At 42.1% G+C, this 26,434-nt stretch overlaps 1 protein-coding gene and 2 pseudogenes across 13 annotated transcripts in view; all 3 read right to left on the bottom strand.

Moving 5' to 3' along the window:
* LOC309808885 (centrosomal protein of 78 kDa-like) overlaps window positions 1-26,434 on the bottom strand; it is a 525,691-nt pseudogene that overhangs the window by 482,518 nt on the left and 16,739 nt on the right. The gene's annotated exons all lie outside the window — the stretch shown is intronic.
* LOC309807663 (uncharacterized protein) overlaps window positions 1-26,434 on the bottom strand; it is a 149,528-nt gene that overhangs the window by 99,923 nt on the left and 23,171 nt on the right. For 9 of the 11 annotated variants that reach the window (XR_014294608.1, XR_014294609.1, XR_014294610.1 and 6 more), the window contains exon 2: window positions 8,816-8,880. The exons of 1 other annotated variant lie outside the window; for it this stretch is intronic. The gene's annotated coding sequence lies outside the window, so the exon portion shown is untranslated. Of the gene's footprint in view, window positions 1-3,428; window positions 4,525-8,815; window positions 8,881-26,434 lie in introns of all 11 variants that reach the window. One more of the 11 variants, XM_082627506.1, reaches the window with a different exon arrangement.
* On the bottom strand, window positions 16,262-25,593 carry LOC309808069 (3-hydroxyisobutyrate dehydrogenase, mitochondrial-like; annotated as a pseudogene). Its single transcript has 2 exons — window positions 25,495-25,593; window positions 16,262-18,335 (listed from the first exon to the last, which is right to left on the bottom strand). The product of its transcript is annotated as a 3-hydroxyisobutyrate dehydrogenase, mitochondrial-like (transcript).

Below are 26,434 nucleotides of genomic sequence, written 5' to 3' on the forward strand. Positions count from 1 at the left end.
CGTGATCAGCTCACGGTCATTCTTCTGATTGGTCAGTGGTGAGGTAACGGGGACTCAACATCATCAGCCTTCTGGTTCCAACTGGTCTGGGGTCTACGTGCTTGTGGGCAACATGCAGTTAACTTCTTCCACCTGCTGGGGGTTTCAGTCTCTGCCAAACAGCTCCAAGGATGTGGCTCAGAATATTACCCAATAGCCCTTGAGGAGGAACTAAAGGTCCTTGACTTTGTTTAACAGCCAAGAGACGATTATTTTGTCTTGGCTGTTTTTTCGGCCTCGCCACGCAACTTGCAGGATCTTAGTTCCCTGATCAGGGATCGAAAACAGGCCTCTAGCAGTGGAAGCGCAGAATCCTAACCGCTGAAGTGCCAGGGAGTTCCTGACAGTAGACTTTAAAAAAAAAAAAAAAAAACAGACCAAAAGGAACACAGTTTTAAGGAAGCTTAACTTTCTCAGAAATGCAGAAATTTTGTTGTGCATTTATTTTCTTTCTTTTTTTCCCCCAATACATTTATTTATATATTTATTTATTTTTGTCTGCGTTGGGTCTTCCTTGTTGCACGTGGGCTTTCTCTAGTTGCAGTGGAGAGGGGGCGACTCTTCATTGCGGTGCGTCGGCATCTCCATGCGGTGGCTTCTCTTGTTCCGGAGCATGGGATCTAGGCACGTCGATTCCAGTAGTTGTGGCTCACGGGCTCTAGAGGTTTTTTATGTTTTGCAAGTATTCATCAAATGTTTATTGCTTGAATGAATGACAAATAATTTCTTCCAACAATCTTCAAACTGCTTAACACTATGACAATATTTAGCGTTTCAAATTTCACGTGACCTTAGTCTTTCCGTGCTCTAGTTTCTAAAAGCACGTGGGATCTTCCCGGACCAGGGCTTGAACCAGTGTGCCCTGCACTGGCGGGCGGATTCTTCACCAAGGAGCCACCAGGGAAGTCCCTGTGCATTTATTTTCAAAAAAATAATAAGGCCGGATGAATTCAGAACTAGGTGCAGAAACCTCTTCCAGTGAGATACAGAATCTCTGCTGTTTAGGCAGATTTAGAGAACAACTTTTCCAACCACTTATTAAAGAGACCAATACTCCATGAAAAAAATTTATCATTTGTACAGAGAGAAAACCAAACTCCAGCTTTGCATCAATATAATATTTGCTACTAAGAGAACCATAAGCTCTTTTTTGAAAATCTCTGGAATAAACATCAAAACTGAGCTGCCTTCGGCTCAGACAAATAAAATTCCCTTTCTACCCGTCTCCTACAACTTTCTATACCCATTCAGGTTGTGTCCTTCACTATCCTCTTTCTGGTGCTGGAACAATCAGTCATTTTACTTTAGGACCAAACGATTTTTGTTCCTGTTAATAAACAAAACTACATCGCATTATCTTGCATACAAAGTTGTACCTCTCGGTTGCTGGAACCAAGCAGGACCATGCAGGGCCCTTCCATGTCCCCTGCCTCTTGTCTGTAAAATAGCTGCAGTCTCCCAGGCCTCCCCTGAGTCACCAAAGAACAGGTTCAAGCAGTTACTGATTAGGACAACAGCAGTCACAGAATCTTTAGTTCCTCCCGAAGGACATAAGTAACAGTGTCAGACACACATTCCTAACTTGTTTTGCAGATACTAAAACCACTACAAGAGGAGAAAGCTAACTGTATGATGACCAGACTGGAGCTATGACACAAGCTGCTCCATCTTGAGCAGACCTGAACCGATGGCTTACACAATTCCAGGAACTGGCCTCAAGGAAATGGGAACAAACCAACACTGGAATTGAAGATTAACTGTGCCTGAAACAATCAACATGACACTGACCACACCGCTGCATGACCAATTTCAAGAGGATGGTCAGAGCTGACTGTGCTACTCTGCACGGAGCCCCCACCGGCACAGCCCAGAGACTTCCCGTCTTTTCCCTATCAACCCCTTTTCCCTCTCATTGGCAACTGGGAGATGGTATTGGGGACACTAGCCCACCATCTTCCCAGGTTGCCAGCTTCCTGAATAAAGCATCTTTCTTCTTCCACCAACCCTTGTCTCTGGAACACTGACTTCTGAGCGATGAGCAGCTGAACCTGAGTTCTGTTCCAGCCGATAACATCACTATGGGTCAAGCCTCATTCATAGTATATTAATACTAACTTTGAACCAAAGTTACTTCCATTTCACAAAGAAAACTAGGAGTGAATGATTGACAACTGCCCATCACACATCAGCATTTCAGGCTAGCACAGCTCATGAACACACATAACACAACTTTACACAGCCACAAACATCCCTTACACAACTTATTCAAGTGGCAGAGACAAACACATTCATTAACACACCCACAGACAGAGCCTCTAGGTAACAAGTAAACATATGCAGCAAGAGCATATAACTTGAGATTATGCTTAGTAATCAATGCCTCAGGTTTCTGTCTTGCTTACAAATGACCTCGGTATCCAATGATTATCCAGTAAGTAACACAATTTAGTATCAGTTCAAGGGTTTACGTAAACTGAAGATCTGGGAATTTATCGACAAGCTAACACAGTAGAAAACATAGTTACTGTTGAAAGAAAGTCTGTCAGAATAAAAACTAAATGTGGTTAAACACAAACTTACAGTTTTCATAACCTTAAACATTAAGTAGAAGTAATATGAGCTTAGTTGATGGGCACACCTATATAAATTTAGGAAGAACACACCCAAGTAGAATTGTTTTAAATGTATGCCTAATACTGATAAATAAGATACGAATAACTTTTTATTAAACCAAAAATATTAAACTAGCTTCATGTGTCAAAGATTTACCTAAATTATGTAAACTTGAAGTCTTTAAATTTCTGAGTTGATTTTTTTTTTTTTTTTGGCTGCACCGAGGGGCTTGCTGGATCTTAGGTTCCTGACCAGGGACTGAACCTGGACCCTGGCAGTGAAAGCACCGAGTCCTAACCACTGGACCGCTGGGGAATTCCCTGACTTGATTTCAATAAGAATATTTTTCTAGCACATTTAAAGTATTAGAAGTTCTAATTCCTTTCTCTCTGAGAATTTTAGGGATATATAATTTTTATAAGCACATTTGTATCTTTGTAAGCCAATCAGGACAGAAACCCTTTAATTTAACAGACTCTACAATCTACTTTAATAGATCCAGAAGTAGGAAAACATTACATACTCGCACTGTCAGAGGTAAAGACCTTTTTGAATTACAGACACACAGACATACAGAGAAATGGAACTTTTACCTGCAGTTTTAAGTCTTAGACTTGGGTCAGGAATAAACACTCACCAGTCTAGATATTAAAGAGCCGTTCTCATCCCATTGGGCAAGAGATTCTTCATTGATTTGAGCTTGTCAAAGTAGACAAATAGACAAACAGAAAAGACTAAGAAAAGACTAACAAACTAGATCCTCTGTTACCTCTCACCTAACTGAGATTAGTTCTGTAGAAACTTCATCCCTTTAGAGACCATCAAGTCTTCAAACGACAGAGCCAAACTCAGAATCACTGCTGCCACAAATGGGGAACCACTTCGCTGGAATCTGAAAACAAAGGAGAAACACAAAAGTAATAGAAGGGGAAACTAAAGAAACAGAAAGTGAGCCAAGTTCAAAGGCTGCTTGGGTTCACCCCTGGGAGAGGAGACAAGATGTACCTGGGCTTCACTGGCTCATGAAATACACCACTTGTTGCTGGGCTTTTACAGCTTTATTTACGTAGAACTGATATACAAAATCTAGCCCATGTTTAATGTATATAACTTGATGAGTTTGGACATATGCACACACCTGTGATACCATCACCACCATCACGGTAATATACTCATCACTTCCAAAAGGTTCCTTCTATCCCTCTGTGTGTGTGTATGTGCGTTAGAAAGACGTAACACAGCACCAGGTACATGAAAAGGTGCTCAACGTCACTAATCATCTGGGAAATGCAAATCAAAATCATCATGAGATACTACCTCACATCTGTTAGAATGCCTACAATTTTTTATTTTTTTTTAAAGATGAGAGTTGTCAAGGTGGTAGAGAAATCGTAACCCTTGCATATTGTACGCAGGAATGTAACATTGTGCAGGCACTGTGGAAAACAGTATGGAGTTTTCTCAAAATCTTTTAAATAAAAATTCCATATGATCCAGCAATCCCACTTCTGGGTACACAGGCCCAGCTCAGAGACACTGCAGCTTCAGTTCCAGAACACTGCAATGAAGCCAATACCGCCATAAAGCGAGTCACATGAAATTTCTGGTGTACCCGTGCATGAAAAGCTTCTGTTTACACTATACTGTAGTCTGTTAAGTGTGCGACAGCCTTGTGTCTAAACAAACAATGTACATACCTTTATTGAAATATACTCTGGGGAAGAGAAATATAGATCAATGGAACAGGATAGAAAGCCCAGAGATAAGCCCACGCACATATGCTCACCTTAGCTTTGATGAAGGAGGCAAGAATATACAATGGAGAAAAGACAGCCTCTTCAATAAGTGGCGCTGGGAAAACTGGACAGCTACCTGTAAAAGAATGAAATGAGAACACTACCTAACACCATAACACAAAAATAAACTCAAAATGGATTGAAGACCTAAAGGTAAGGCCAGACACTGTCTAACTCACAGAGGAAAACACAGGCAGAACACTCTATGACATAAATCACAGCAAGATCCTTTTGGACCCACCTCCTAGAGAAAAGGAAATCAAAATGAAAATAAACAAATGCGACCTAATGAAACTTCAAAGCTTTTGCACAGCAAAGGAAACCATAAACAAGACCAAAAGACAACCCTCAGAATGGGAGAAAATATTTGCAAATGAAGCAACTGACAAAGGATTAATCTCCAAAATTTATAAGCAGCTCATGCAGCTCAATAACAAAAAAACAAACAACCCAATCCAAAAATGGGCAGAAGACCTAAATAGACATTTCTCCACAGAAGATATACAGACTGCCAACAAACACATGAAAGGATGCTCAACATCTTTACTCATTAGAGAAATACAAATCAAAACTACAATGAGATATCATCTCATACCAGTCAGAATGGCCATCATCAAAAAATCTAGAAACAATAAATGCTGGAGAGGGTGTGGAAAAAAGGGAACACTCTTGCACTGCTGGTGGGAATGTGAATTGGTACAGCCACTATGGAGAACGGTATGGAGGTTCCTTAAAAAACTACAAATAGGGCCTCCCTGGTGGCGCAGTGGTTGAGAGTCCGCCTGCCGATGCAGGGGATACGGGTTCGTGCCCCGGTCTGGGAGGATCCCATATGCCGCGGAGCGGCTGGGCCCGTGAGCCATGGCCGCTGGGCCTGCGCGTCCGGAGCCTGTGCTCCGCAACGGGAGGGGCCACAACAGTGAGAGGCCCGCATACCGCAAAAAAAAAAAAAAAAAAAAACAAACTACAAATAGAACTACCATATGACCCAGCAATCCCACTACTGGGCATATACCCTGAGAAAACCATAATTCAAAAAGAGACGTGTACCAAAATGTTCATAGCAGCCCTATTTACAATAGCCCGGAGATGGAAACAACCTAAGTGTCCATCATCGGATGAATGGGTAAAGAAGATGTGGCACATATATACAATGGAATATTACTCAGCCATAAAAAGAAATGAAATTGAGCTATTTGTAATGAGGTGGATAGACCTAGAGTCTGTCATACAGAGTGAAGTAAGTCAGAAAGAGAAAGACAAATACTGTATGCTAACACATATATATGGAATTTAAGAAAAAAAAATGTCATGAAGAACATAGGGGTAAGACAGGAATAAAGACACAGACCTACTAGAGAATGGACTTGAGGATATGGGGAGGGGGAAGGGTAAGCTGTGACAAAGTGAAAGAGCGGCATGGACATATATACACTACCAAACGTGAGGTAGATAGCTAGTGGGAAGCAGCCGCATAGCACAGGGAGATCAGCTCGGTACTTTGTGACCGCCTGGAGGGGTGGGATAGGGAGGGTGGGAGGGAGACGCAAAAGGGAGGGGATATGGAAACATATGTATATGTATAACTGATTAAATTTGTTATAAAGCAAAAAAATAAAATAAGTTAAAAAAAAAAAAAAAAAAAAAGAATCCACCTGCCAATAGTGGGCACACGGGTTGGAACCCTGGTCCGGGAAGATCCCACGTGCTGCGGAGCAACTAAGCTCATGCGCCACAACTACTGAGCCTGCACTCTAGAGCCTGCGCACCACAACTACTGAGCCCGGGACCCGCAACTACTGAAGCCCACATGCCTAGAAGCCATGCTCCACAATAAGAGAAGCCACCGCAATGAGAAGCCCGCGCACCGCCACGAAGAGTAGCGCCCGCTCGCCGCAACTAGAGAACAAAGCCCGCGCGCAGCAACAGAGACCCAACGCAGCTGAAACTGAATAAGTTAAATAGTAAACAAATAAAAAATTTAAATGAATAAATAAATAAATAAAAGCAGGCTCTGCTTTGTCAGCACTCTGGAGTTCCCTACGTATCGACGGGCAGGATTCCCGTCCTCTCCTGTAATTACGTCTGTGAAGTGCCTTTCCCGAGGAGAACAGAAGCTCCTGGAAGCAGGGAATTGCGTCTTAAGATCACATGCAGAAACTGAAGACATTTGATGCTTATGTCAAGGATAAAAGACACAACACTAGATGGTGTGAAGGGTTCTCGAGGCCAAGAGCCAGGCAAGCAGGACACTTCCTCTGGGGACCCTTCCATCAGCAGAGAAGAAAATGTCCATGGCCAGAACTGGCACTCAATTCGCTTGGAGCCGAGAAGCACCCATGTAATTACACAGGCTCCCCAGAGAGTAATTACTCCCGCATTTAAGAAAGGAGACGGCTTTTCAGGCAGGGAGGCAAGTGCAGTCTTCCCAGCTGGACGCACTGTGTGCTGATGGTCACGACGGAGCTGGGCCCCCGAGCTCTGCTCTCCCCTCAAACCCCCAACCTCACCCTCACCCTCACCCTCAGCTGAGGAGCTGCTTCCCTGAGAACACAGAAGCCATCGGAGGGCTTCCCCACCTGCAACCCTGCTCAGCCATCCCCTCCCCACTCCAGGACCACGGGCAGCAGCTCTCCCCTCCCCCACACGCATCTACTGGATCATTCCCACTGTTATTTCTCTCATCACAACACAACACAACACAACACAACATCCTCCCCGGACCTCAGCTCCTACCCCAGCTACTGTCCAGTTTCTATTTTCCCCGTCACAGCAAAATGTCTTGAAAAAGTTGGGACCAGAACAAACCCAGTTCTCCCACTCCTCTCTCCTAAGCCTCTCCGATCAGGATTTTACCCCACAGATCCATCCAAACGCATCATCTGCGAGGTACGACCTCCCCCCAGTGCTGGGCTCGATGGTTCATGGCTCCGCGGAACGGCAACCTCGTTTGTCCAGTCACCCAGGGAACCTCTAAAGTGCTTCCCACATGCAGACAAAATGCTGTGATTCATATTTTAGGAGAAATACTCAGCGTGGAGAATACACTTGAGCTGCTGGACGAAAGAGGTAGCGGCACAGAAGAAAAGTTTCTGTAACTACAGGAATGAAAAGATAAGCTGTTTTAATGGTAGCAAGTATGGGATGAAGGAGAACAAATAAAAAACATTTAGAATACGACATTAACAAGCCTCACACTACAACGTGGTAACAGAGGATGGAGAAGGACTTTACAATGAACTCATTTTTCTGGGCAGGTGACAGGCTGGATGATGCAACGATGAGCCACCAGAGACAACAGGACAAGGCAAGGGGCAGGGGAGCTGTAAATAATCATTTCTGGATCTACTGGATCTAGTAATTCGAGGTGCCCTTTGGACAAACTCCATAGAGATGCTGGCAAGTGGCTGGACAGAGGCATCTATCTGGTCCAGGTGGGAGAACTGACAGAGTTGGAGGTGAAAAGCACCAGAGGGTGAGATCAGACGGGTTGAAGAGTCATGAACCAAGGGGGAAAAGACAACACACAAAGAGGGCGGAAGAAAGAATCAGTCAGGAAGACAGCAAGGAGAGATCTGTCACAGAAACCAACAGAGCAGACTCTGCAGATGGCAAGGCGACAGTGGTCTGAGGTGACGACTGGCAAATCTCCACTGCTTTGTATGCTGGATGCCAGGTCACCTCAACCGGATCAGGTTCCATGGAGGGGCAGAACCAAGACCGCAGGCTGCACGATACAATTCAGCTGGGAAACAAGAATCTTTGCCAGAGACCTCACTGCATGGTGTGTAACGCGACCCTCTGAGATTGTAAGAGACAAAGAGGGAAATTTACTGGAAGGGTGACAAGGCTGTTCTTCCAGATGATCCTCATTGCATCCCTCGACTGAGCACTGGAAACAATGTACCTATGTGACAACGGTGTTCTACCGAACAGACAAGTTATATGCACTGAGTGCTCCCTGGACAGCACGCTCTCAGCTTACAGGAAGTACAAGGAAGGCACCAACGTCAACACGTTAGGGGCTGTCACTCAGGAAGGCTCGCGGCCTACAGCGGGATCCTCAAGGAAACCTTTTAACGCTCGAGAACAAAAGTGCTTCGGCAGGACAATGTAAGTCAAGCAAGGGATGGTGTTTTGCCACAAATGTCAAGAACACGAGGCTTGTACTGTGGCTCTGAGAGGATCCTGGGATCTACACGTAGAACTTGCCAGAAACACTTGGTACTGACCTGCTCCTCTACACTTTGTCTAACCACATCTTTTACCTACTCCTACTTTCCCATTTTAACTTTTGAACTATTCGCCTCCCAAGGTGTTATCACAAAAGAACAGCAGCAGGTAAACACATAAACAGCAAAACTCACCAGAGGCTGATTCATTTTCCGCTGCTCTTGGAACAACGTGCAGGACTGTGACAGTGGAGGCGGACCTGGAGAAGGAAAACGCAGGCAGTGAAGCTACGACTGAAGCGGCTCGGGGTGCACGAGCACCCGCCCCGCGCTCCACAAGAGACACCTGTGGGAGACCCGTCCTTTCACCTTCAGAAGGGCCTGTGAGAATAAGGAGGGAGCAACCACCCTCAGGTCTGTAGCTCCCACGTGACTCTGGTACCTGAGGGGATACTTTATTTTTCCATAGTGAGTGTACACTGAATCCTATTAAAATAAACCTCCATCATTAAATATGAAATTTAAAAACGCTTATAGTTTACCTCTTCTCAGTCTGTTAACAACTTAGATCAGAACATCCACAGGATACCCAGAATAAAGGGACACACTCAGGTGCGCTTGTCTTGCAATGATTTGTACAAACTTTACAAACTTAAGTGCGACGCTCAAAAACATCTTTTATTAAAACTGACTTTAAGTGGACAGAACACCTGCCCTAGGAGTTTGGAGTCCTGTGAGCGACCCCACGTGCACACCCGGTGAGGGTCTAGGACAAGTCATCTCCCTCCTCAGGCCCCATCGCTTCCTTCCTCACCCGAGGCAGCAGGACAGAAGCCCTGCAGACTCATCCTGCACTGATTACACTGGGCGACTCCACAGGGCACAACCCAGGGGGGCGGCGGACGCTTACATTAGACAACCAAGGTGCTGACGCGCCTTGAGACACACGTGCGAGATGCCCAGACGGCGACAGGAGCGGGAGGAGGAGGAGGATCGGGGTTGGACGGAGGGGAGGACGCGGCACGTCCCGGCCGAGCCTGTGGACCCTGCTCCACCAGGACACCCGGAGCTCACAAGTCCCAGGGGAGCCCCATCCGGAGCAGCCAGCCCTGTCCTCCAGCCCGGCCCCTCCACCTCCGGGAAGCGGTCAAACCCTCCCGGTGGCTCTACCGCGGGCCCTGGGGCGGGCAAAGCCAAGCCCCGCTCTCCAAGCCGCGGTCTCGCAAGCCCTGCTCTCCAAGGGCCGCAGGCTCCACAACCGCCTGCAGGCCTGCAGACGCAACACCTACCCCGTCGGGACTCACTCACCAGCCCCGGGCTCCCGAGGCTCCGGTCCGGGGGCTGCTCCTCGGGCGTGCTCCTCTCTCCGGGGTCTCTATTTTTAAAATATTTGTAAGTAACCCATTTTGTAGAAAACACCTATCTTTCATCATAAGAATTATGACACTTTATACTTTCATTCCAGCCTAACTTTTATACTCTATTTTCTACCATTTGGCAACTTATACCCTATGCTCTAGTCAAAAAGAATCTCATTTACAGTCACTTACATATATTGTGTTGGTTCTCAAGTCCAGGATGTTCCTTCTGCCTGGTATGCCCCGACCTTCTCTCCACGTGGAACATTCCTACTGACGTTCAAAACCTAATTCCAAGACCCCTCATTGTTGGCATTCTCTTTAATATCCCCTAGAAGGGTTACTGACTCCAAGTTCTGTTTTACAAATTTATATTTTTATGATCTATTTATTTAATAGCCTATCCCTACTTGATTGTAATGCATTGTTCATGCATCTCTCACACTCTCTTTTGAGTTCCTCTGGCCTTTTTCTTTTATCTCTTACCCATAAGCACAGTGTTTGCCCCATAGTACGTGCTCAACGTGTTGGCTGAGAGAAAAAAGACACCTTTTAGCTCTAATCATTTGTGAAATTTCATTTAAAATGACATCAGATTACCCTTTGTTTCCTAACTTAATTTCTAGTACTATAGAATGTACACTCAGAACATCGTCAGTGGCCTACAGAAACAGTGTTCTCACTGGACTTCATGCATATAGTCAACCCCCTTATAACTTTCTCTGGCATACAACTGCCAGACATGTTATTAAGGAAAAAAAAAAAAAAAAAAGATGTACCAACCCCTCACCTATTAGAAAACTTCCAGAAGCTCTCCATTCCTTATGGTATCTTTTCTACTTGATTTTTCAAATACCTCTGTCTTACTTCAACTATTCAGAACTGCCTTTTCCACCTTTGGCTTTCATTTTCAATTTCATTCATATCATTACCTGCACTTACCCATAGAACCTAAGCATATTTCAGTTTCTTATGCAAGTTTCCTCACTAGAGGTCAAAGGGGCAAGGACTATTGTGATAAAATATTAAATAAATAGACGATAGAACTTTGTTCTATTGGTCTGGGAAAATTACTACCTGAAACAAAATAATTCTGGAAACTGAAGGGATCAGACCAGTCAGCTTTGTTTACTTCAGACTCAAATCAATGTCTTGTCTTTACCTGAGCTCTGGTTACATTTAGAAAAAAGTACTGTAAATACAGTGAATGAGCAAGGCCACTACCTGAGACGTGTCTGGGTCCTTAGTATAGTAACTGGGGGAATGGTAAGCGTTGGTCAATGTTTGCTGATTGATGACTCAATACATCTGGTTAAGCCTCACCATCAGAATTCCAGATTTTTTAACAAGCTTCTCAGTCTTTTCAACCCAAAGAAAAAACTAAAGAAAACCAGATGACAAGAATTTCAAATTGTAAAATATCCTGGTTGTCAAATTTAAATAGGGATATCCTGTGCAATGGAGAGGCTGGCTGGTGCCAATTTCACATTTTGTTCTCTAGTGTCCGGACGAAGCCTGCTCTGCCAGGGAGCTGACAGGTCGAGAGCACTCCAGCTTCCACAGACACCCGAGAACTTTCTATTTTTCATGGTCTTCCTGCCTTACCTAAGGGAAGGACTATATTCACAATGAAAAGAGTTATGATTAATCACCAATAGAGAGATTCTTCCACTTTCTGGGTGCTCACGTTGAAAGTCTGGTATAGTCAACACTCCCTCTAACATAGATCGTGTATTGAAATGAGAAAACTATCACCTAATATGGCCAGAGAGATGAAGGGACTTGGCCCAGCTGAGCCCAGGAGACACCTCTAATTCAAAACCTCAACCATTAACATAGTGATTGTGATCAAGGGGACTTACAGGACATAAGAGATTCAAAAAGCATATCAATCCACCTCCGGCAACACTGCCAGTTTAAAAGAATGATTAACCTTCTCTCCCACTTGATTCAACCTGGCTATGTATTATACCACTCTAAATGCTAGCAGACTCTATGCTTATGGCTTCCATTAGGTAGCACTTAGTATACACGAAAACTTTCTTCAAGAAGTAATTACTTTTGAAACCATAAACGTTTCAGTTGGGAAAAGAGAAAAAGAAAGGAGGTGCAAGTAAAGGGAACTAGGAAAAAATAAGAAAATACCCTCAAATATAAACATGTTCATTCAAAAAATAATTTAAAGGGGATTTAAACGATACTAGGTGAGCATTTATTCTGTTTCTGCTTTAAATAAAGCATTCTGTTCTATTTGTTAGGTGTTGTACTTGTTTAGTATCTAATGTCTGTTAAAAACCTCTCGAAAGAGATGTATTCATTCTGGTATCCTAAGCACCTATCTGGATGAACAGCACAAGCAATGGGAAGTCATGGGGCATAATGGACCTTGCAAAGGCTCTGGAATCCCTCTCTTACTTATGGTCTTTGAGACTCAGGCTCCTCCTCTATGTAGTGTTCATAAAACTTAGTGGAAATAGAACACTAGGGACACAGAAGGTCAAAGCAGGTATTTACTACGACTTTTCAAATATCTTCCTTTAGGAAAACAAATATATTTTATTTGCAATGAGGCTTTCTTATGAATTTTATTCTTCTAAAGAAAAACATTTTTAGTGAACAATTGATTCGTTTGCCTCCCTGTGCTACTTTATTGACAATACTCAGGTAGGGGTGGTTTTCTCTCAAGCAGTTACCTCCATGTGATTTGTATTTCAGACCTTCCTAAAAGCATGTTTTCCTGCTCTTTCTTTCCACCCCATCCCAGCTCTGCTTAAAATATTGTGATCCTCTATTAAAATGCACAGAACCCTATAAGGAGAAGCAAAATGTTTGTCACTGCCAGCTCTGGTATGCATATATCAGAGAATAAATTATAACTGATGAAGACAGAAATGGGACCCATATCTGACTGACTTCAGAAACCAGAAGTGTAGGGCTTCCCTGGTGGCGCAGTGGTTGAGAGTCCGCCTGCCGATGCAGGGGACACGGGTTCGTGCCCCGGTCCGGGAAGATCCCACATGCCGTGGAGCGGCAAGGCATGTGAGCCATGGCCGCTGAGCCTGCGCATCCGGAGCCTGCGCTCCGCAACGGGAGAGGCCACAACAGTGAGAGGCCCGCATACAGCAAAAAAAAAAAAAAAAAAAGAAACCAGAAGCGTAGCTACTACAAGCTGATGAATTGGAACTCAGATCAAGGCCTAGAGTGGAGAGGAGTCTTCTGATCACAAGGGGAAAGTAAACAAAGGGCAGCGTTTAATTATTTAATAATAAGTAAGAGAATGACTATGGTGTTTTTACAGAACAGGATATAATATTGAAATAAAACCCCCCAAAGTGACACAGAAACATAATGCAATCCTCTTAAGCTACAACCCTTCCTAAACCAAACCATACCATTCTCTTCACACAGCCTGGAAAGTCAAAAGAAAGGGGATACTGATCTGCATCACACTGGCATTAGAAGCAGATCTAGTTTTAATGAAGTTTTACTTCATGGACTGAAGTTTCCCCCAAAAAAGGGTAAGCTTTTTTCTCAAGAAACATCACTGTGTAATAATCAAGGAGCCAGGGATGGTGGTATTCATTGTTCTAAGTACAGGGATTTCTTTTGCAGAAAGAAGTACCAATCAGAAAGAGAACTGACCAATAATTACTTAACAAAACTGCTTCACAAGTAGATTTCTAAATCTACTTTTAGATTGATAGTTAGAAACATCTTACTAAGTTTATTCATTTAGAGGAAATCTGTGCAAGCCTCTGAAACCAAGAGGTATTGTATCAAAAGAGATAAGGTCACTAGACACTTATGTAAGAGCTACTTCTTCCTCAAATGGCCACCATATAGTCATTTCTGACTATTACATTACCAAGAAGTAACAATGCACCTTTAGGAAACTAGTATGAAAGAAAAACATAATAAAATTTTTTGCAGGTGACTCTTTGATCTCATAGGTGTGTGTTAATTTTCCAAAGTTGGGACTGGATCCCGCCTTTACAAAATGCTCCTTGAAATATCGCATTGAAAATCTTCTCTTTTACTCCTTATTGTAAACACTGTATATGTTTTTAAGAAGACCAATAAAAAATATGGACTATGGGGCTGCCCTGGTGGCGCAGTGGTTGAGAGTCTGCCTGCCGATGCAGGGGACACGGGTTCGTGCCCCAGTCCAGGAATATCCCACATGCCACGGAGCGGCTGGGCCTGTGAGCCATGGCCGCTGAGCCTGCGCGTGCGGAGCCTGTGCTCTGCAACAGGAGAGGCCACAGCAGTGACAGGCACGCGTACCGCAAAAAAAAAAAAAAAATATATATATATATATGTGTGTGTGTGTGTATATATATATATATATATATATATATATATATATATACACGTATATATATACGGACTATGAAATTATTTTTCCAGTAGTGAAATTATGGAGAATATGACTTGCATTTCTACTGTATTCCCGCAAAAAGAGGAAGTCCTTTTCCACAAAGACTGTCATCAATGTTAACTCTGGGAGCAAAGTATTTGTAGCTGTCTCATGCTTTGTGGTGAGAGACTCTCACTTTTCCCCGTCTCTATTGTGGGAAACAGGGCACACTTTGGGCTGAGAATTCATGCTGTGGTCGGAAAAGAAAGAAACGAAAACTACCCTCATTAACACTGCTCTTTAACAAGTTCAGCAAATGGGCCTCAGGCATTCTAAACAGCAGCAATTAAAAAATAACTTTAGATTTCATACATTTCTTCCAGTAGGATGAAAAGCTGAGGTATGTTAACTTTAATTTTATGGTTTGGGTGAATACAGAGTTCGATTACTCCCTGTCAAAGCAGAAATCAGCCTTTTACAGGGAGTAAGTGCTAATTAAGCAAAACAGAGTAAGCATGTTATATGAAGTATATTTGATTCTTTCCTGTGCACTGTGGCTGCACAAGCTCTAACCAGTTTCCGTAGGGACCATCAATGCTCCCTAAGAATGCCAATGCAGTGTTCCGTCCAGTTAGTGGGGTGCAGAGACCACTCAGAATGCTGATGCTTTCCACAAAGGAGATGGGGCTAGGGAGGCAAATGCAATCAGGGAGTATTACCTCTGTCTTGTGTGCCTGCTACAAAACAGTGTCCTCTCAAGACTACTCTACCCCTTCTTTGCTTTATACGTGTATGTGTAAGTTTGTGTAGGTAAGCTTTACAAGTCTATCATAAGAGAAAACTAAAAATACCCAGGAAAAAGACAAAACTGCTTCAACAGAGAAAGGTCTCTCTGTTCCAGTTGAAGAGGATATAGAGTTAATAACAGGAAATATCCATCCCCTGAAACTGTAGGAAACATGGATGCTTCCACAATTTATTCAAGGTCTCACTGACCAGGCTGTAATTTTAATTATTATTTCTTATGATTATGGTAGATAAAAAGTCTCAGTAGTATGCTAAAACTCTTGAACACTTGTTGACCTTTTTTCTTGATAGCTTTCCTCCTGCCAGGCTCCAGCCAACAGTAGCAGTAACAGATATCCAGATCTTAAGAGGATAGAAGTATAATGGTGCACTGAATATGGAAAGGAAGAACCAGTAATGGTTCCTATACATTCATAACGCGAATCAGCATCAAACTAAGGAAAAAAGCTTCCCCAAGAAGAAGTTGACAGCAAATAGTTTCGCCTCTTAATGCACTGAGGAAACAACTTTGAAGTTATCCGTAGCCACCGCTTCTGAAGCGACCAGTAGCTTTGCGACTATTACTTTACTTGTATTAGATTAATTTATATTAGAGTTTATTTAATGTAATTGCTCACAAATTTTAAACCATTTTGTAGAGTAGTGTTCTGTATCTGTTTAAATGAAATGCTTTCCTAAGCTCAAGATCAGTGTTTTTATGTTGTGTAAATTATGAAATTACTGTGGAATATCTGGTAAACTTGATAGGAAACCCCAGATGTCAGCACTTTGCTGGGCAAGATTTAAAGTGGCCCACACCACTAACCCTCATCAGGAGCAGTAGCAGTGGGCTAAGTCATAAGGGCACACCCATCCATTACATTCACCCAGGATACCGTGAGTGAGAATCAAAGGGCAGTGAGACAGAGACCTCTATGCTCAGATTCCACTGCCAAGAAATGGCCTAAGTCAGCTCTTGTTGTTGAAGAAAATAACCCTTTAGGAATCAGACTGAATCCTATTTTAAGTTTTAGAGGAGGAAGGATACTATTTAAACATTAATGAAATGTGCCTCTCTTTTTTTATCAGCATAGAAATTTATTTCAATTCAAAAGAATATGGTTATATTTAGCATAGTGTAATAATTATCTAAAGCACATATCATCGCTGGCTCTGAAACAGTTCTAAAGATGTCATTCTTTTGAAGTAAAAAATATGCAGTAAAAATGTACAAGGAAGCAAAAATATGAAAAAAACAGTTTGCTGAGTATGGGAAGTTGTTACAAGAGGGGCACACCAAGATAATTGTAAGAGTCCAAATTACATAACGTGCAGCAAGGAGTTCTCTTGCTTTAACAACTCCTAGAAAATAAACCAGTAATCTCAATGCAAGAATATCACCACTGGGATAACAGGACAAATTTTCTGAGGCACACAGGTAGTAATTCACTATACTTCCCCTTTCTCTAATACCTTTTCTCACACCAATTTCTTTTCTTTCCTCGAGGATAGATTTTATCCTGTTGAAAACAATTTTAGTTTTATTTGTAAAGTGGAGTAAATAATATCCTGAGTGAAGTAGGCAGCGTTTTAGCTGAAGATGCTCAGGAATCAAACTTTTGAAAAAGGCCAATCAGCTAGCTAGCTAGCAGTTACCATCAGTGGCTTGCAGAAAAAAAAATTACAGATGATATGTTTGTTAAATAGATAAAAAGAATAAGCAGTTTAAAATGGGTGAAAAATCCCAGGATCTATTGTGACCTAGACCAGAGGTCCCTAACCTTTTTGGAACCAGGGACCGGTTTCCTGGAAGCAAATTTTTCCAGGGAGGGGAGGCGGGGTGTGTGGGGTTCAGGCGGTAATGTGAGCCATAGGGAGCGGCAGATGAAGCTTATAGCTGGCTTGCTTGCGACTCACCTCCTGCTGTGCAGACCAGTTCCTAAGAGGCTGTGGACTGGTACCCGTCCGAGGCCAAGGGGTTGGGGACCCCTGACCTAGACACTCAAAAGCAGACAGTTGACCTTTGATTAAGCCCATTTTCCTGTGGAGTGAGCCATAAGGGGCTCCAAGACACAGTTTGGTTTCAATGTTTCAGTGTTCACAGCCAGAGGGCAAACTCAGAATGTCTCCTCCTCTTGCAAAAACTGGACCACGAATGAGAAGTCTTTTTTAGAGTAGCCCTTCACGCACAACATCCCTGCAGATCTGATGGGCTTGACTGCCCAGAAGGATTGGGCTCTTCGTGCTGGTAGCAGAGCCTCATGCTAATCCCAGATCCTTAGCCATGAGTGTTGCTCCAAATCCACCCTGATAGTAATTAGCCAGGTGAACTCCATCCATCACCCCAGGTACAGGATTTTAAGTGTCACTTGACCAACATCGTCCTAAGCTCGTATTTAGGATTTTAGCCAAGAGTTTTGGGTCAAGCCCTAACCTGAGTCCCAGATTCATAGCTTCAGCAGTTCCAATCCTACTAATACCTAACAGCAAGTGTCTGCAGATCTACGAAGCCTGGCCAGTCCCAACAGCTCTACAATGCACCACATGGGAGCCCCTGCACCACAGCAGCTCAACCCCTCCCATCCTAAATGTGAGCTTGCCAGACCGAGCTGTTCCCACACCACCAGAAACAGGGGCATCCGAGAAAACTGCTCCCATTTTCTCAACTTCTTTGGCCAATTCTCTCAAAACCATAGGATCAACAGTACTGGAATCTATTAATAGTCTTTCTTCACTTTTTTTTGAATTCCATTTGCTTCAGTATAAGCTTCTAGCGCATTGATGCACTGTAATAATTCTGTCACCTTTTTCGGCTACATCCGCTGCAGAAGACACTACCGGGTCCACTTGCATCTAGCAGCTCTTTGCATGCATCAGGGAACACATCAGCAATAGTGAGTGGCTAGCCATGTTTCAAGAGCTCTTTTGCCATTGGATTCCCCACGTTGCCTACTCCAATGAATCCAACTGGAGTCTTGGAAGCTACTGACCTAGAACACAGCGCTGCAAGGCTGGCCACCGATGGCTGCTGCGGACGACTCCCTGTACCAGAGGCAGGAGGTGGCTCCACGGAGACGGAAGGAGGCTGACACGTTGCCCGCGCCCCTCCTTCCCACGGTGACCTCCTCGACTCCCGGCTCACCCACTGGCTGCTATAGGGTGCGTGGTGCGGAGGGCCGGCTCGGCTGTGGCGATTCTTAATACCTCTTTGGTACTAGGTTACACATACAATTTCACCTAGTGAGCGATTTAACAGAAGGAATTTTTTTCGACGGCATTTTTGTGGCACAGCAGATAGAAGCGAGGTCACTATTTCTTTGAAAAACTCAACTAAAAATGTATAGAAAGTCATGATTCATTCTACAAATATGCTGAGTCAAAGAAATGTGGAAATTGATGCGATGGAGGAAGAGCGCTAGACTTCCCTGATGCTCAACTGGGACCTTTCTTCTGGTGTCAGAACATGGTTGTGTAACTCCTTTAATCCCAGTGGATTTTCCAAAAATTCCAGAATCTTCAGATTTTGGTAGTCCCTGTTTACTGCCTTTGCCCCCACATGCCAAACCCCCACCCCACCCCGCACACATTTATTTTTTGCCAGTTGTCCTCTGGGGGGCTTTTCTTTATATAGTCATTGCAGCAGTTTGTTAGACTACTGACCCCCAGTGAAAATGCCCCTCCCCCCCGTTTTCTCACCCTGTGTAGTTTTGTTCCACCTTGACCTGGGTTTGGTCACATGACTTGCTTTGGCCCAATGGCATATCAAGAGCTGAAGCTTGGAGAGTACTCGTGCTTTAGGGCTTGTCCTCATGGAAACCTGACATGTTAGGAAGCCTGGCTAACCTAGTGGAGAATAGGCCCAGGCCACAGCCAGCATCAATGGCCAGACATGTGAAAGCAACCAGCCCCAGTCCAGCAACCAGATGATGGCAGCCTCAGTAGTCACCTCAGGTGAAAGCAAGATAGATCCACCCAGGGGATCCCAGCCCATTCTGCTGATTCACAAATTGTGAGGAGATAAAGTGCCTGCTGTTTTAAACCACCAAGCTTAGGAGTAGTTCATCACACAGGAAGAGATATAACTATCTTCACTGTTAGATTATCTTCCCATTTTATACCATGTTTCCCCTCAAACGACTGTTCCTTTATCCAAGATTCTAGAAAAGAAATAACAACTGATGACGCTGACAGAGCCTTAACATTTTTTAAAAGCTTTATAAACTTTTAAAATAACTATGTTAATAAAATCAATATTTATTTGATCACAAAATTATTTTCTTCAGTTGCCTTAAGAAGTAATGCAGAATTGTACTAAGTTTATAAATCTGGAGGCTCTAAAAATGTGTTATTCCTTGGATTCAAGTCCTAGTGTACTTTATGTGGGCATTCACGTTTGCAAAATGATTCCAGGAAATTTGCGATTTCATTTTACAACTTGGGCCTAAGGAGTCTTATGATATTTTACCTGAGAAAAATAATACATTAATTCCACTTTCAGCTATTAAACCCATGGCTTCCTGTATTTTCTAAATTCCCTATCAGTAAAGAAGACTACATATAGCGTACAAGGCTGTCATGATTAGGAGGAAGGTAGTACAGAAAGAACCTGTCAAATTAGGCATTGCCCAGTCATGTCAGTATACTAACGTGGGAAGCCACAGGCAGCTTGAAGCCTGGAAAAAAGACAGATACAATGTAATGATTATCCTAAGGATCCGGATAATGATTCCTATGATTTTCTTTTAAATATTAATGGCAGAGGATTCTGGGGAAATGATGGTGGCTACAGAGAAGATTTTTATCCCTGAATATGCCACCCCTCCCCTAAATACACAAGCCCCCACCCCCACAAAGAAGAAAGAAAAGCATCTAGAATAGCAAGATCAAAAACCCACAGACAACATCTACAACAAGGTGTCCACATTAACTGCAACATATAGCCAGGTAGGAACAAATCAACAACAGGAAAAAGACCTACATATGTGTATCCCAAGGTGTGTGGGAGGAAGACAAGGGAAGGACTCTCTCTCTCTTTCAGGAGAGCCAAAGGTTACTATGGTTCAAGAACTCACTGAGATTGAAAAACTCACTGAGAACAGCGACAGAAACCGGGTTGCAGGCTCCACTTTGCAGCTGAGTGCAAGAACTTTGAAATGTTCTGAGGATGCCAAGTGTTCTGGGGTCTGTGAAACCTTGACACCTATCAAACCAAAGCACCATTCCAGAACAAACCCCCATACTCAACAAGGACAAGAAAGAGGAGCCCTGGGTAAATGGGCAGAGGAGGGCCGAGGAGGAAGATTTGAGAAATTTTAAGGTCATTTTTAAAAATTATGTTGTGAAAATAATAGAAGATAGTGAGCCCTGGAGTTCTGAAGCTAGAAATTATATTCTGATCTATGATTCCCTCCTAAAGTGGAAACTTATTTCATTTAAAAATGAGTGACAGAAGAGTATTCCACTCACATCCTGTAGAAAATCAGTGAGAAAAAAAAGAAAAAAGAGGGTGAAAAGAAAGTTCCAGCAAATCCTGAAAACGTGACAGAAAGACACGTCCACAGAACAAATGAAATTTATTGCCTGATATTGCGGAAAAAGTAAAAGAAATTTTAAAAGGAATAGAAACTGGTTTTAAGAAAAACATAAAAGAAATTAGAAAAAATCAGAAATGAAGTGATTGGAGAATAGCAAGATTTGAAAAGGTGAAAAAATTCAGTAAGTAATTTGTTTAAAAAAAAACATGTCTCGAGAGAAGGTTAAACTAGAAGGAACACAAGTTTGAATAAACACAGTGGATAATGCCTCCTTGGAGAAATAGTTGATTTCAAATCCAGCATAAGAAACGAATTAGATGTTCCTGTTACACCTTGTCGTACAAGAGAGCTGGGAAGACTTCAAAGACTACTGTGGTTGTGTGCAAAGGACTCAGGAGCCAACTTGAACAGGATCCGTGAGCCTAAGAGGGGACAATCTCTGCATCGATATTTATAACAACCTCACTGAAAACAACAACAAAGAAAGAAAATACCTCATTAGTCATCTTTGGAAGCTACTTTGCAGTCAACCTTTCTCTCTCCTGTTTTTTCTTTTTTTTGTAAAACTGGTAAATAAAATAAAAGAAACATTTATTCTTCCTTTCCTAATTAAATTGTAACTCAGGGCAACCAAGTAGTTGATGAAATAATCTTCTAGCTAGTAAATGAATAATAATCTAATTAGTAGAATATCACCATTTGGTACCCTTAAGAAATTAATGGATCTAGACATTGATCATTAATGGCTGCAACATCACAGTAAGACAGACACTTTATAGTTCCTTTTGGAATTCATCAATATTATCTATGAAGTAAACTTGACAAAAAATCACACCTGAATTATGTCAGTGCTCTAGATCTATCTACCAACTGACAGTAAATACATGGGCCAAAGGAGCATGATAAATATATAAGCATAAAGGGGATGCAATCAGCATAATCCAGACAGTTGGGAACCCTACTGGATGAATGCTTTGAATTCAATGACAAATACTTGCAAGAAAAATGAACAAATTGAGTTCTTTTAAACCTATACTTTAAAAGAAATTGTGTTTGGATCAGCAATCAAATAAGTAATGGTTATTAAAATAAAAATACATTTATAGGACAATCAAGGAAACATGAACTGACTGGCTATTTGTTGATATTAAGGAATTATTATTATTTGCGGATGTGTGATAATGACATAGTTGAGCTTAAAAAGGGCAGTTCCTGCATTTTAGAAATATGTATACTGACGTTTTCACTGAGAAAAAGAAATCTGGGATTTGCTTTAAAATTGCTGGGGATTATGGCGGTAGTATTCAGAGAGGGTGTAGAGAAAATGTATTGGCCTGAAATGGACATTTGATGAGAACAATTGATGAAAGTTTCTACTTCTTTCTTTTTACTTCTGTAGATGTTTGAAATTTTCCATACTAAAACATGTTTTATAAATGTAGATGGCTTGCAATTTGCTCTTCTGAGCTCTCAGAAGGCAAAAAGCCATTCTTAAATTAGGAGCTTTCTTCTCTAGCCAAGAATTCTAATGATAATTGTGTCCCAACTGGCCAGTGCACTCAGATTGCTCTGAGATCTGTTGGTGGAAGAAAATAAAGAAACTCTTTAGTCTTAGAAGAAAACAACAAAGAGTAAAGGCTGCTGCTAGGTCTAGGGCAATAGTGTAGTATCAGTATAAGGCAAAATATTAGTTCCTTCCAAAATCCACTTGTTACTACTGTGTATACTTTTGCAGCAAAATATCTTTTTTACATTGTCAGCATTAAAGTAAATTTACTATTTAGGTGGCATTTAAATTATCATATGCTCAAAGCCTAGAAAGAATCCCCTAGGATGAAGTGACATTAAATCTTATTTTGGCCATTGTAGTGTATTCTCCAGTCCTACTTGCTTTGTCTATAACTGTCCTAAAAAGGTGTGAGGAGATCTGCCAATATTAATGCCAGGATTCAAAATGAGTTCTTTGCAGCTTGCTTCCTTCAGGATCTTCTGCCCTCAGACCCATGTATTTACTTACTGCCTCAGATTATTGTATATGTCACATCTTTCCAACTAGAAGACAAGCTCCTTTAAGGGCAGTGACTAGTCTCATCAACATCGAATTTACTCCAACACCAGTGCTTTCAAAATGTGTGTTGCTTAGTATACGTCTGACCGTGAGAAGTTACAGAAACAATTCTACTCTAACTAAATAATAATGATATTACTACTACTATTTCTACTACTACTAATAAAATGTATGAAATAGAGTATACACGGGAAGATAAAGATAACACTGGAAATCCCAGACTGTAAAATGAATGACCCCAAAGCCACTTGCCAATCCATTGACTGTAAACAGTTACTTGTGAATTGGTCAACGTTTAAATCATAATTGAGAGAAGGGTTAAAACAAATTTTATTACCAAAAAACACAATTTTTATACCTACAATTTTTGAGCTCAACTGACCTGTAGTTTTAACAGAAATAGATGAGATTCAAAGTATTCATTCAGGTTCCTAAATGATCCATTCCCTATCTTTCCTTATGAAACAATCAGTTATACCTCTAATAATTTGTCAAGGATTCACCAATCTCTACTTCCTTTATTTTCCAAGGTTTGGTATCATTACAAAATCAAGTCCTTTGGCGGAATTTAATAGTTTCAAAATCCCTCATCAGTATTATTCACTGGGATAAAATAATATGAAAATTTAACAAACACTGACTATGTGCTGAGAAATGATCCTTCAGTGATTCACTCCAGGTGGAGACTAGCATTCAGGCTGCACCTGAGGTAGAATTTGAATTCCAAAGTGGACCTTTAAACCACAGCTCAGCTTCTCTTTTTAAAACCATCAGAAATAAGCCTGTTACCTGACCTTTGAGATTCTGCAAAGAGACCATATTTACACCTTTTGTCTCTTTTAACTTCCCTAGTCCCCTTCTCTACTTTCAGAATAGTGATTCCCAGATAAGTACAATGAGTTCAAACAGTGTGGTTAAAGGGGTAATTAGTCTGCTCTGCAGCCAAGTTACTCACAGAATAAATAAGTTGGCTTTCACAGTTGTTAGTTTCTTCCTGGGCTTTGTTTAGAGGGGTCTCAGCTCAAGCAAGCAGCCTGTCAGCAGCCTGAAATAACTCTGTGGAAATCTAATGGCATATATGTAAAATATGTCTATGAAACCTTTTATTCAATCTTAGGTGCATAATTTTACTACTTCTTTAGGCCTGGAAAAGGATATTCAGCTACAAAAGGACAGAAAAGAAAATGTGTATAATACCTCATGCCTGCCTCACACCCTAGAACCTTATTTTACCCGTTTCATCAGAAAATGATGGGGCTTCCCTGGTGGCGCAGTGGTTGAGAGTCCGCCTGCCGATGCAGAGGACGCGGGTTCGTGCCCCGGTCCGGGAAGATCCCACATGCCGCGGAGTGGCTGGGCCCGTGAGCCATGGCCGCTGAGCCTGCGCGTCCGGAGCCTGTGCTCCGCAACGGGAGAGGCCACAACAGTGAGAGGCCCGCGTACCGCCAAAAAAAAAAAAAAGAAAATGATGTATGCTGTAAGAAACATTTTTTTAATTATTTGATCAAATATTTAAGTGCACTAAGTCTCTGTATTTATTAAAGCAAATATAGTTACCTTTCTGTCCCTTTCTAAAAGAAAGCAAAAGATACAGTTCTTTTTTCTTAAGACTCAGGGTTTATGGATATTAATTATTACACTATATTGACACCCAGACATGTTTATAGGAGGCTTTTGAGACATACAGAGCTAGTTATTCCCATACCAAATGGCACTTCTTTTTCCTCTGCCTTCTGCTTGTATTTCTTCTGTTGTGATTATATCCTACTGAGGCTGCTACATGTCTTTGTTTGATTTGAGGTTCTAAAGCTAAGACTGTATAGTCTCCTTTTTACAGAATAATAATGGGTTTTATGACTGTTTGCCTTCAGAAGCCTCCTTTTCCACTCATTCTCATTTCATATCTATGGTGAGGTGTCTAAAACAGATGAGTTAGTTCTGAACTGGTGATATATAAATCAATTATTATTTGATTCATATTCAAAGCAGCTCCTCCTAAAATAGTGGCCTTCCTGCCTGTGGGATGTAGTCTAACCTACTGCCTGGATTTACACCCACCAACATCCATATTTTGTCTATTGTTACCTTGGACACTTGTAGGAACTGAGTGAGTTTCTGTTTCTATAGTGTCCATTGACAGACAAATGAATAAAGAAAATATGGCACATATGTAGAATGGAATGTTATTCAGCCTTAAAAAATAAGGGAATCTTGCCACTTGCAACAACTTGGATGAACCTTGAGGGAATCATGCTAAGTGAAATACGTCAGAGAGAGAAAGACAAACACTGCATAATCTCACTTTTACGTGTAATCTAAAAACGCTGCTCTCACAGAAACCGAGTAGAATGGTGGCCATCAAGGGCTGGGGAGTGAAGGAAATGGGGAGTTGTTGGTCAAAGGGTATAACCTTCCAGTTGTAAGATGAATAAATCCTGGGAGTCTGATGTACAGCATGGTGACTATAGTTAACCTCACTCTATTGCATACTCAAAAGTTTCTGAGATAGTAGATCTTACATGTTCTCATCACACACACACACACACACACACACACAAAGGTAATTAATTGTGTAAGGTCATGGATGTGTTAACTAACCTTATTGTGGTAATCATTTTGCAATATATACATGTATCAAATTATGATGCTGTACACCTTAAACTTATACAGTGTTATATGTCAATTACATCTCAATAAAACTGGAAAGAAGAAAAAGATTCACATGGAGAAGGGTGAGGCTGGTAGAAAAAAGCCACTGCCTTGAGCAGTACCGAGGTGGGCGGAAAGCCATGGGGCTCTATGAGCACTGCTGGGGAGGCTCTGTTCCCACGTGTGGGGAGCGGGTAGGACAGCACAGCTGTGATCCTCATTGCAGACCCTAGGCAGCCTCAGGCAACTTTTCAAAGTTAGATGCTGAAAACCAATAAATGAAATTATAAGGAAGAATTACATAAATGCCTTTATTCTACTTCTGGTCCTCTTGGCAACCTTTTCCATCTAAAAGCTGCGCCCTGCAGTTCTCAAAGCAGGAACATTAACATGGACCAGAAGTTTCCAAACTTTTCATCCTCAACCCCTACACCAAAAGAAAAGTTGAAATTTTATGACCCCTAGTATAGGAAGTATCTTGTGTGTTTTTAATATTTATCAAGAGAACATTTAACGGTTACCTACTATGTGCCAAGAGAAAATAAAAATAAGACGCAGACTTTAACTGCAGACTTTGTTCCGGTATTATTCTTCCTTTTGACTTCAGTATAAGAACTACTGAGCTGGGCTTCCCTGGTGGCGCAGTGGTTGAGAGTCCGCCTGCCTATGCAGGGAACGCGGGTTCGTGCCCCGGTCCGGGAGGATCCCGCATGCCACGGAGTGGCTGGGCCAGTGAGCCGTTGCTGCTGGGCCTGCATGTCTGGAGCCTGTGCTCCGCAACGGGAGGGGCCCGCATACTGCAAAAAAAAAAAAAAAAAAAAAAAAAGAACTATTGAGCTATTTGCTGTCCCAGTAAGGGGGTAAGCAAACAATTACAGAATCCTGTGATCTCTTCCCAAGTTTGCAACTATAGTGTTGGTCCTAGAATTGCTCAATAACTTTGTATTTTGATTTAAGGGGAAACGAAAAGAACTTCCTGTCCCAAAGTAACTCTGCTTTGTGGAGACTGGAGGTGCCGTGCAATTGACTCAAGATACTGTTTGTTTAAACAGTTAAATGAGT

This window comes from Mesoplodon mirus (assembly GCF_964341445.2).
Source record: "Mesoplodon mirus genome assembly, chromosome: 7".
Taxonomy (NCBI): Eukaryota; Metazoa; Chordata; class Mammalia; order Artiodactyla; family Ziphiidae; genus Mesoplodon; species Mesoplodon mirus.